Source organism: Struthio camelus, chromosome 19 (genome assembly GCF_040807025.1).
Source record: "Struthio camelus isolate bStrCam1 chromosome 19, bStrCam1.hap1, whole genome shotgun sequence".
In the NCBI taxonomy this organism is placed as follows: Eukaryota; Metazoa; Chordata; class Aves; order Struthioniformes; family Struthionidae; genus Struthio; species Struthio camelus.
In genome coordinates this window covers 8004332-8015678 of record NC_090960.1, presented here as the reverse complement: position 1 = coordinate 8015678, position 11347 = coordinate 8004332, and positions in this window count along the sequence as shown.

Sequence of the window (11347 nt, the reverse complement as noted above, 5' to 3'; positions counted from 1 at the left end):
TAGCCCAGCTCTGATTTTTCCCAGCAGGTTCTCAGCACATCTGTGAGTCAGGTCTATGCTATCTTGAATGAGATGATCTGAAATGAAGATGGTGTTTTGAATGTGTCGGTAAAAGCCTTTCAGTGCCCCAGTCAAATAGGCTGTCCTGCAGAGGTAATATTTCTGTCCTGTCTCTCCAGAGCACTAAGCTGTGTAAGCAATTTATGTGTAAAGGGCCTGGACGTTCCCCTCCGGGAGTTTCCCGCGACAGAGCACAGCACCAGAGGATAACACGGCTGGGCGGCAGCAAAGAGGCTATTCTAGGTAGCCCCGATACATTGATGCTCAAAATGCAGCCCAGCTCTGAACCGTAGAGGTTAGGTGTTTCACACAGACCCATCAGCTCTCTCACCGACTGTTACACTCATTTTCCAGGCCCTCAGCTCCCAGCCCCCCTGCCGTAGCGTAATACACGCATGGTGCATGGACGGGTCACGGGTGGAAGGCGCGTTCCTGGGTGCAGCGGAGGGCTGTGGACCTGCATCCTCGCCTGATCCCACAGTTTGGCAGTGACATAGCCTAATGGGAGAGAGTTGACAGCCCTGTGCTGGCAACGTGCCTCTTTAGGCTGTGATGCAAACTACCGGTTTAGAGAAGTGCCACCTGGATTACCCTGTTGCTGGGGCTGCTTCAGGTGAGCTCGTAAAGCCACAAACAGGGTGACTGCCACTAGACAGCCCATAGGTTACTTACAGGGGTACCGAGACTGCAGTGGAGGTAGCTGAAAAACTGGACCAGAGCAGGAATGCAACAACGGCTCAAATGACCCCATAGAGCAGGGGATCCAATCTTAGCACTGAAAGGTCTTTTGAATCTTAACAAATCCAGGGTGAGGTTTAATTTTGCTCTGGTGCAACTTGCATCCTGTCCTGGCTTTCTCGTTACGGCGGCTGCAGCTGAGAGCACTAGTCTCACAGCATGCTTGTGTTTGCAGAGTGGGACCTGGGCTCCTGCTGGTTCCTTGCAGGCAGGTTTGAGCCCTGGCTCTAGCAGAGGGAGGTAAGTCAGGCCTAGCCTTTCAAGAAATGCTGGCCTCTCTAGTGAGGCACGGGAGCTTCCATGGGTGTAAATCCTGACTGTAAGCGGAAGGTTGCTTTGTCATTTCACATGGAGCTGGAGGAACACGCTCAGTTATGCCTGGGTTTATCTAGCTGTTTATCTAGCCTCATCTCAATAGTGCAAACTATAAGGAATAACCTGAGCGTGGCGACTTCTGGCAGATGTGCATGTTATTCCAGGTCTGCCTGGAATCTGGACCACGCTTGTCCTTGAGACATGAAGACACTTTCCTCCATGCACGGCCTCCAATTTACTTTCTCTGTGCTGGGCTGTCTCTGCCCCAGCACCTCTCTTGAGACTAATTGGAGAAGGTTTAAGTTAGGCCAGCTGTTTCGTCCTTGCACTGGATGTCTCCTGCACCGTCTCTGGCTTCTTCATCCATTTGTTATGAGAGCGGCTGAAACAGGTCCCCATCCTGAGATGAGCCAAAGCCCAGCTCTCGAGTCAAGCCTACAGCCTGCATATCCGCTCCCAAGAGGCCCCCTGCAAGGCAGCGTAGCCACGGTTGCACAAATATGTCTTTAAGCAGTTGAGCTTGAACCCTGCCTCTGAGCACCCGCACAGCCAGACGTGACATCTCGCCTAGCGTTCAGCTCATCGAGGCGACGCGTGGTGGGAATGATCCAGCAAGCTCTGGACCAGCTTTCCTGACGGTTGTTCAGAGAAGCACAAGGGCATATGAACATATGCAGAGTATTTTACAGTAGAAAGGCTTTAGTGGTGCAGGTTCTGTTTTCTCTGGTTGCAGAATGTGTATTAGCTTGGTGTGAAGCTGTGCTCTTGGCAAGCAGTTGGGCTTGGTGCCTATGAGAAACAGGGGACCAGTGGCTCTCTGTCCAGCTACCCTCCGAGCGGATGGAGCCCCATCTCCCGATGCGTGGGACCCGGCAGCATGGGTCCTCGAGTCCCCACTGGTTTTACAGCCTCACACCACTGCACGGAGAGATGCTGCAGCATCAGCTGGCTACCAACGCTGCACTGAAGGTTTAAGATCTTTCTGCACATTTTGGCATTTGGAAATGGCTTGTACCAAAGTGCCTTTTGCCTCCTTTCTCAGGGCACCTGAAAATATTGCTGCTCCTGGTTGCTCCTGGCTCCGAGAAGCAGTGCTGGCTGCACACATTGACACATCCAGCCCTGGCAGCGGGTGTGCAACTGCACGCGGAGGGCTGCTGGGGCCTCCCGAGGATCCCAGTTAGCCAGAAACGCAGGAGGGAGCGCAAATGCTCACAGCTCAGGACCCCAGGGTTGGGGCCACGGTGCTACCGAACTGCCTTGCAACCAGGGGCTTGCCTGGAAAACTCGGCCTTGCCCCGTTTGTACCGCAGGAGCAGCGCAGAGCGGAGCTTTGATCAGGCAGTTTTGTAAAAGCACCTCAGACAAAAGCTGCTCCTAGCTTTTTAAAGTAACTTTTGGAGATAAAAATGCTTTCGTATTTGGAATGACTTTTGGCTTGATTTGCCTAACTCTGGGCTTGATATCCAGACAAAAGTGCTAGAAATTGAACACGCCGAGTTGGTCAGTTCTCAGGAAAAGCCGGCCAAGCGCCGACTTCAAAGCCCTGTTTTCTTTGGCCCCGCTCCAAAGCCAAGGCTGGCCACTCGGTGTCCTAATGTCACAGCTCCCTCTGCTGGGACCTGGCCCCTGGGAGCAGGATTGGACCTGCTGCCTGGCTGAGGCGTGAGGTGCAGGGACATGGCGAGGCACAGGGACGGCCGCCAGCTGCCGGCTGCGAGCAGGACGCGTGACCGAAGGCCGGTTTGCAGGTGAGATGGTGGTGGCTGAATCCATCCCCTTCCCCGCTTGCTTGTGCGATCGCATTCAAGTCCTCTGCCTTTTACCTCTGGGCCGAGCCCACCCTGGGACCGGCTGCGGGGAGTCTGTTCTTCACCGCCGGGGACCCAGGGCAGCCTCGGGTGACCAAAACGCTCCTGAGCTTGCCATGCTCCCCCGTGACTTTGCTGGGGCACAGTCCTTGACTGCCCTCTTTGTTGCCACCGCGTCCCGACCCTGCATGAGCTCAGCCGCCCACATGTCTGGCTCGGGCCCAGACCGGGTGATTTGGGTGCCTGGCTCGGACGGTGGCTGCTGGTACAACACCAACCTCTTCAGAGGCCGGAGAGGGGCTGCAGGGGCCTTGGGCCAAGCTCTGCCTCAGGTCATGCTCATGCTCATGCTAAGCCCACGTGTGTCTGCTTGCGAGGGCGTTTGCTGATGCTTAAACAAACCCTTGCTGAACGCTGCCAGCCCGGCTTTAATTCACGGGCAGGAGTCAATTGGGCCCTTGGGGCTGGTGATGGACGTGGGAGGGGAGCGATTGGCCCTGGTTTGCATTGCCGTTGCTCCAGCGCGACAGGCACCGGTTTACCCCAGCGATGGAAAAGGAGAAGCAGAGCTATCAGCTTGGTGCCCACAGGGGCCTTTGCAGGCCACGAGCAGGGAAAGGTTTCCCACCTAGGGGCTGTGGGGCAGGTGGCGGTTGCAAACTCGGTAACTTTCTGCTTAGGATCATCCAAGCCAATGATGTCTGGCTGATGCTGAGGGAGACAGAAACACCTCTTCTTCCAAGCTATCTTTCCTCTAAAGAGCTGGTGAAAAGGTTTGCTTGAAAAGGGATGCGATGATACCCGAGAGCCACGGGACAAGTCCCCGCAAAGCTAAGAATGAGCCCAAAACGCTTCTTGCCAAAGCCCCAGGCTCCTGGGGACCACCACCATCATCTCCACCACCGCCGGGAGAGACCACAAGCAAGCCATGGGGCCGCCACGGCGTTGCAGAGCCCAACCCGAGGGCTGGGGCCAAGAACTGCCCACAGGCAGGGCGAGGAAGGTGAGCTGGTGCTCCCCACCAGCGCCCGGCTCCAGAGGCACCACGTCTCCCAGCTTTCAACCGGGGCATCTCCCGGGAGCCCTGCGGAGGGGAGCAGGCTGCTCGACGCCCCGCGGGCACCAGTCCCCCCGGCTGCATGCCAGGGGGTTTGCAGTGGAGGGGGCGGCCGACGGGGCTGGCCCCCGCATCGTGACACCCACCCTGCTCCGGCCCCGAGGCAGCGCAGCCTCCTGGCGCGCTCTGCCCGGGCATCTCGCTGGTGCCGGTCGCGCCTCGGCTGTGGCCGAGAGCAACACGCTCCCACTGGAGCGGGCTCTTGTGAAAGTGGGGTGGAGGCTGGGCCTGGCACACCCCAAAATACCCTCCCAAACAGAAACTGTGCCAAGTGGCAGCTGTCTCTGGCCTGGCGCTGACCCTCCCAAGCTGCAGCAGCATTGCTCGCGTGAGGGCAGCGAGCCACGTCCTTGCCCAGCTGATGTGCTGGCGTGTGCTGTCGCTCCCGTGCTTTCCCTACCCCTATCTTCAGTGGGGACGGCGGGGGGCTGCGGCCTTGGAGAGGGAGAGGCAGATGAGGTTTCGGGGGAGAGGCGAGGGGTGCCGAGGCGGTTCCCGTGGCTGGGGGAGCACGCGGGGGGTGAAGCGCCCCCGCTGCTCGGCCCTGCCTGCTGCTCCTCTCCTCCTGCGTTGCGTGGAGCCGGGTGCTGTCCGGCGGTGCCCACCGAGGGGGACGGCAGCGAGCGCGGGGCAGCGGAAAGGAGGGATGCTGGGCGCCCGTCTCGCCCGGAGGCTTTGCCTTCCCACTGCGCCCCGGGGACCATGGGCGGCAGCCGCCCCCCTGCCCGGAGTGCCAGCCTGGCCGCGGCCGGTAGCGCTGGGTTTGGGCTCCGAGCTGGCGGGGGGCACAGAGCTGACGGCATCAGCGGAGGGTCCGACCGGGTGCAGCACCTTGCAGGGAGCTTTGGCACCAGCTTTTGAGCCCCTCCGCGGCTTAGTCCCAAAACTGGCCAGAACGGCAGAAACGCGGAGGCGGCGCCGAGCATCCCCCGCGGCGCGGCGGGGCCGGGCAGAGCGAGGCGCTGGGGCATCGCCCCCGCCAGCACGGAGCGGTTTCGTCCAGGGTGTGGGGATGGGGCAGAGACTCGCCCCTGGGGCATTAGGCTAAAAACGCCTGCAAGCGCTGTGAAGGCGGGTGAGGAGCGGCGGGGGCGCCCGGCCGAGCCAGCGCCGAGAGCCCCGGCACAGCACCCCCCCTCCCCTCCAGCGCCCCACGGACAGGAGCTACGAGGTCAGAAAGCCGAAATCCCAACTCTTTGCTACGGCTTCCCCCCTCCCGCAGGCGGCAGCGGCAGCGCCGGTCGGAGGCGGCCGTGCCCGGCTTGCAGCCTCGGGGGGGGGGGGGGCGCGGGGGGCGCTCGCCCGCCCGCCGCTCTGCGCCGGCTGCAGGTGGCGGCGCGGATGGGGTCGTGCCGGCTGCCGCGGGGGGACCCCGCGGTTCAGGGCGACTCAGACCCACCCGGAGCGGTGGTCCTGGCGCCGGCTGGCTGCCCTGGGCTGGGATTCGGGGGCTCGCGGCAGGGCGAGGGTACCCGAGCACCCTCGCACGCCCCCCCCCCCCCAACCCCCGGCAAGAGGGCAGGGGCTGCACGAAGGGGCGCGGCGGCTCCGCGGCGGCGCGCCCGGGCCCCGGGGTGGCGGCGGCGGTGAGAAACCTCGAGCCCCAGCCCGGCGCGCCGCCGAGCCCGCTTCCTCGGGGCCCTGCAGCCGGGCCGGCGGGGCCACCGCCGGCGCTGCAGCCCTGGCACCCGCGACGGCTCCCGGCTCCTGCCGCCAGCGCTTCGGCGCGGGGGGACCAGCCCGCCGCCGGGCCGGCCATCCCCGCCGCGTTCCTGCTGCCGGTGCCAAAATCGGGGCTGTCCCTCCCCGAGGGGCGACGGGTCGCGGGGACCGGCGCACGTGCCGCCTGACTCACCGCGGCGCTGCCTGCCCCGCCGAGCCGGCCGCCTGCAGCGGCGAGGGCCGCCGGGCCGCCGCGCAGCCCCGAAACGCTGGCACGGCCCCAGGGCCGCCATCCCGGCTTCGCTTGTGGTCTTCCAACCTCCAGCTTTTTTTGGAGGGAGGGCGAGAGCCTTCCCGCTGCTCCTCTGATGTTTGTGCCTTTTTTAGAGGTGCTTCAGCATCCTGCTACATACCGAGGACAAGTTTTCCTGCTGCAGGACCCGGAGCTCCCAGCCGCAGCTCTCTGCGGCGGCGGACGGAGCCGGCCTCAGCCCAGGAGGTCCCGGTGGGGGCCGGAGCGTTGTCCCCCCACGGAGACCCCCACGCAAGCTGGCAGGTGGGCGAAGGCTCAGCGACCGGACCCCGCTGCAGTGATGCAACGGGCAGGGGGGCACCAGGGGCCAGAACAGGGCTGCGAGGGGGGGACGCAGCCAGGAAACCACCTGAACCCCTGCAGCAAGCCCTGTAGGAGGACTTAAGCCCTGATGCTGGAACGATTTCCTTGGAGAAATCTCCTCCAGCGCTGATGAACCGACGCAGCGGCCGGTCACCCTCTGCCCGCTCCGCTCCGAGCCGCTACGTCCAGAGCCGAGTCCAACCCTCTCCCCAAACCTGCTTCAATAACCGAGCAAACGAGAGCCGCTGTCAACACGTCTGCCACTTCCCAGCCGGGGCTAGGCGAGGACGAATCAAAGCACCGCGATCAAGGCACCGAGGAGGAGAAACCTGTTCCACTGACCTTGCTCCATCGCCGCCTGGCCAGCTGCGCTGCGGCCGGGCTTGCGAGCGCACGGGGCTGCTGCGGGGACGGCTGCGCTGCGGCGGCCTTCAGGGGTGGCGCGGTAGCCGCAAGGAGGCCGTCATCGCCGGCGGGCCGGGCGCTGGGGTGAGCGGGCACCGCGGGGCAGAGGCTGCCACCCGGCTCCACTCTGCACCTGCCTCCACAGCCTCGCTCCACCCCTCCCCAGCTAATAAAGCCTTCGCCGCGCTCCCGGCCCTCCTTTGCCACTGACTCATCGGCTGACCTAGCCCAATCCCCAAACTGCCCCGTGCCTCCGTTTTCTGACCTATAAAACAAGGTTACTCCTCGCTGTTGCATAAGGTGGCCGGGTGCTGGAGCAAGGCCGGCGGCGCTTTGCAGCGGCCGGTGCCCGCAGGTGAGCGCACCTGGCCATGGGTTGCACAGCGAAAGCCTTCACCCTGCTGCCCGGCCGCCTGCGGCACCCCGAAACCCGCCGGGGCGAGTTGGGGAAGGAGGGCAGGGATGGTGGCGGCGGCTGCTCTGCCTCCCGCCGGGCTCTGCCGAGCTCGCCTGCCCTGACCTTGGGGAGCAGCCCCAGCCGTGTCCTGCCTCGCTGCCCTCGCGTTCCCCTTCCAGCTCTCCCTCCGCTCAGCGCCGCGCTCAGCCGGGCCCCCAAACCAGCCCCTTCGATTGCTGTCAGCAAGGCCAACGCGTGCAAAGCAGCACGGCGCCCATGTCCCATGCACGAGCATCCTCGCAGCGCAGTGCGGCCCCCAGTGACCGCACGTGCCAGCATCCCTGCTGCAAGGCCGGCTCCTGGCCCCGCTGAGCAAAGGGGCCCAGGGGCAGCCAGCGGGATCGGGGGGTGCAGGCAACCCCGGCGAAGGGCTGGTGGCCCGGCGCCCCTCGTCCCCTGCCCGTGCCAGCATCTGCCCACCCTCCCTCCTTGCTGCTGGGCCACGTCTCCCCGGGCAGCGTGGTGCTTTCTGCCACGGGCAGGTTGCCGAGCTCCGGAGCGAAGCGGCCGGGAGGGAAGCGCGGGAGGGAGCTGGGCGCTCGGCTGCAGCCCGGTGCTGTCTGACGCAAGAGGGTCGTAGGAGCCCGCGCGGGCAGGGTGCCGGCGGCGGCATCTGCTTCTCGCCCCGAGCCCGGCTCCCGCTCTGGCATCACGCTGGAAAGGGGGTACAGCCCAGAGCCCCGCGCCGGCATCCCCGGGAAAGCCGGGCACCTGCCCAAGCGGTGCTGGGGACACGGGACGAGCTCGAGGTTTGCCGAGTTGGGACAAGGCAAGGCAGCACCCATGGAGGGACGCGGAGGTTTTGGAGGGGCAGAAGCGGGGTGCATTTTGCAGCACCCCTATGCGGGCGACGGCTGAGCCACAGAGGGGCGAGAAGGTCTTGGCGACCACGTGCAGGTGATATAACCATCGCCTGGTATTCGACGCGGCCGTCCGAGGGCATTACTCAGCTGGCACGGAGCCCGGCTCGGCCCCACCGGGCGGGAAGGCAGCGTGCTCAACCGGCCTTTCCCCGCCGAGCCCGCGGGATGCTGCCCCGTGCGCGGCTCCGCCGGGCCGTGCTGAATTTGCTAGACAGCAAGGCTTAGTATCTGGGTTGTGAAGGGATATTTTTTGACATCGTAGGTGGCATTGAACCTTTGGGGTTTTCCTTGGCGAGTTTTCACCCAGCCTGGAGCAGACAGAGTTAAGTCCCACGCGGAGGTGCCCAGCGCGGCCCGCGGGCTCAGCGGAGGCGGCCGTCCTCGCGCAGGCTGGATCCAGGATGCTGGAAGGAGCTTTTCCGTTTCAGCCTTTTGTGCCAACAAAACACGCGTCTCAGTCACTCCTCTGCCAACAAAGAGCCCCGATGCCCTGATTTCCGGGGGCATCGCCTGCACCGTAAGGCCACATCCTGCTCAGGAACAGGACTGGCAAGGGGCAGCGGGCTCTTCTGAGAACCAGCTCCTGCCTGGCGCAGTAAATCCCCAATATCAGCTCGCTGGCATGGCCCTGCCCGGCTCCAGCTGGCCTCGGCCCAGCTGGGGATGTGGCCACGGGACGGCTCCTTCACTCGCCAGCAGCTCCGGCGCAAGGAGCAGCCCCGGCCACCCGCGGGGCCCCCGGGCCGGCTCAGCTCCTCGTGAGCCCTCTGCGCAGTTTGGACGAGTTATCCGCTTCGGGCAAATGGGCCGGTGACGCTCGTCCCGTCGCTGAGCCCGGGGAGGTCCGGCTTATCTCGCGTCGCGCCAGCCTCGGCTCATTGTCGATTGTTCTTTTCCCATTCGGGAAGGAAGGGGGGGGGAAACTTGCTTTTTTCTGCCGAGCTGCTGTTTCGCTCTCGGTTTCCTCCGAACCTCCGGCCGGCTGCCCGAGGGGCCGCGCTCTGCCCTCGCCGGCCCGCGCTTGCCGCGCTGCACGGCTGCCGGGCTGCACACCGCGTCCTGGCGGCTTTGGCTCGGTGACAGACGTTGCCCCTCGGCCCAGACCCCCGGCCGGGCAGCCCTGTCCCCGCGCCGGCCGGAGGGCCGAAACGGGCCGTGACGAACGAAGGGCCTGTTTGAGGTTGTGCTTTTGCACGTCTTTGCGCCCAGGTGCCTGCCTCCCCCTCCGCCTGTGCCCAGGGCTCCCGGCCGGGGAGGACCGGCAGCCCCGCAAACTCGGTGCACCGCCGCACGCCCGCTGCGTTGGCCTTGCCCGCCAAGCCCCAGCCAGGCAGCGCCTGCTGGGCTGGTAAAGATGGCTTGAAAAGCGCCTGGCGGCAGCCAGCCCAACCTACCGTGACAGCTCCTACCACCCACAGTTTTGCCGTAACTTGGTTTCTATTATAAGCCCCATTTTTTCCAGCTGGCCTCCTCCCTCCTTGACTTTGCCCCACTTTCCCTCCCGCAGGCGAGCTGCGGCGCGCGGCCGCCTGCCGCTGACCCCGATCTGTGCGGCCGAGGCCTCCTCCGGGCCCGGCCGAAGGTGGTTCAAGAACAAAAACAAAAAAACCCACCGGCCGGCCACGTGGCGTGGGCCACGGCGGCTCCCGCCGCCTCGGGCCGGGGCTGCGGAGCGGGACCCAGGTTCACCTGGGACGGGAGAGGGAGAAAGCTGCAGAAACGGGGCTGGGAAGACTTGGCGGCGGAGCTTTGCTAGCGGCAAACCCTCGCGCGGCCGCAGCAGGTTGAAGGCATTTGAATCTTCCCGGGAACCTGCAAAGCAGCAGCTCGCCGGGGCCGGTCGGGACGAATCCTGGGGACGGGGATGCGGAGCGCCTCGGCTCCAAAGGTGTCATTAGAGGCGTGCCTGTTTTTCCAAGCTGACAGGTTGTATGGGTCTGGCCACGCTGACGAAACAGCTGCCAGGCGGCGCGCGCGTTATCCCCGCGGCGGGCGAGGTGCATCGCAGCCCGCCCGTCGCCTAAGACGGAAAGATGGCTTTTCGGCGCGGCCCTTCAGCCGGGCGCCGCTCGCACCCGCCGCCGGACTGCCGCGGCAGAGAGGGGGCCCGTGGCCGGCGCTCCCACGGCCAGGGCAGGGACAGAGGCGCCAGGGCCGCGGGCGCCGTCCCGGGGGGCGATGCCACGGCTCGGGGGGACGCGGGCGACGTGGCTGCTCCTGGCCTCGTCCCGCGGCTAAAAGCTGCGCGATAGGCTCCTTTTCAGTGAGGCGGGAGCTTTTTCCTTTCCTCTCGCCGGCACTTCTGGTGTTTTACGGGCATCGCCTTCAACGTGGCACTTACCCGCAAAGAGCAGCGACGGACTCAGAGCAGAGCTGCCCGCGGGGCAAACGCGGGAGCCCGGGCGAAGGGGGGAAAAGGCGCCGGGATCCTGGCACGGGCCCTCTTAGCCTCCGCGGGGCGGGCGGCGGGGAGCCGACAGGGCCGGCCGGCCTCGAAAACCAGCCGGGAGGGACGGCGCCGCGTCGGGAGGCTCCGCGCACCCCCCGGGCCCCCGCACCTCTCTTTCCTAGAGAGGGGGTGAAAGCCTGGGGCGCCCCGGCGGGCGCCGAGCGGGAAAGGCTTCGCGTGGGCGGCAGCGCGGGGCCGCGGGGCGCCGGCCGCGTCCTCCTGCCGGGGGCAGTGGTGGTGGTGGGGGGGACGGACGCGGGGGCCGGGGTTGAGCAGGACCGTATTTATCAGGAAAACTCCTTGCTGAGCCGCGGTGGAGGGTCAGACGGGGCGGCGGAGCAGAGGCCACGGGGCGAGATGGCCAGCCGGTGGGTGCGCCGGCCCCCGCGGCAGCCCTGCTCCCCCCAGCCCGTTACGGAGCAACCCTGCCCGGGCGGGCGAGCGGCGAGGCCGGCCCGCCGCCGGGCTCACGCCTAGGAAGCGCGGCCTCTCCGCTGTTCGGGAGCGGTTGCCGGCAGCAGAGCGGGGTGCACCCCCCCCCCCCAATCCCTCCGTCCCCGCGCAGCGCCCGGCGTTGGGTAACGCTCGCCAGGCGGTGACGCCAGGCACCCGACGGGTGGGGGCAAGCAGTTTCGGTCGGGGCTAGAGCAGATGCACACAAATTAATGATTACCTTGGCCCTGAGCTGCTAAGTGGAGGAAGTCTGTGATTAGTTGACACCTCCAGCCAGGCTTTTGAAATTAAGCCGGGATGGAGCAGAGGGTGGATGACACCTGCTTTATTCATGGCTGATATATAAAATCGAAAACAGGCTCCAGATAGGGTATCGGGATATTTTGGCAGTGGTGGCCAAC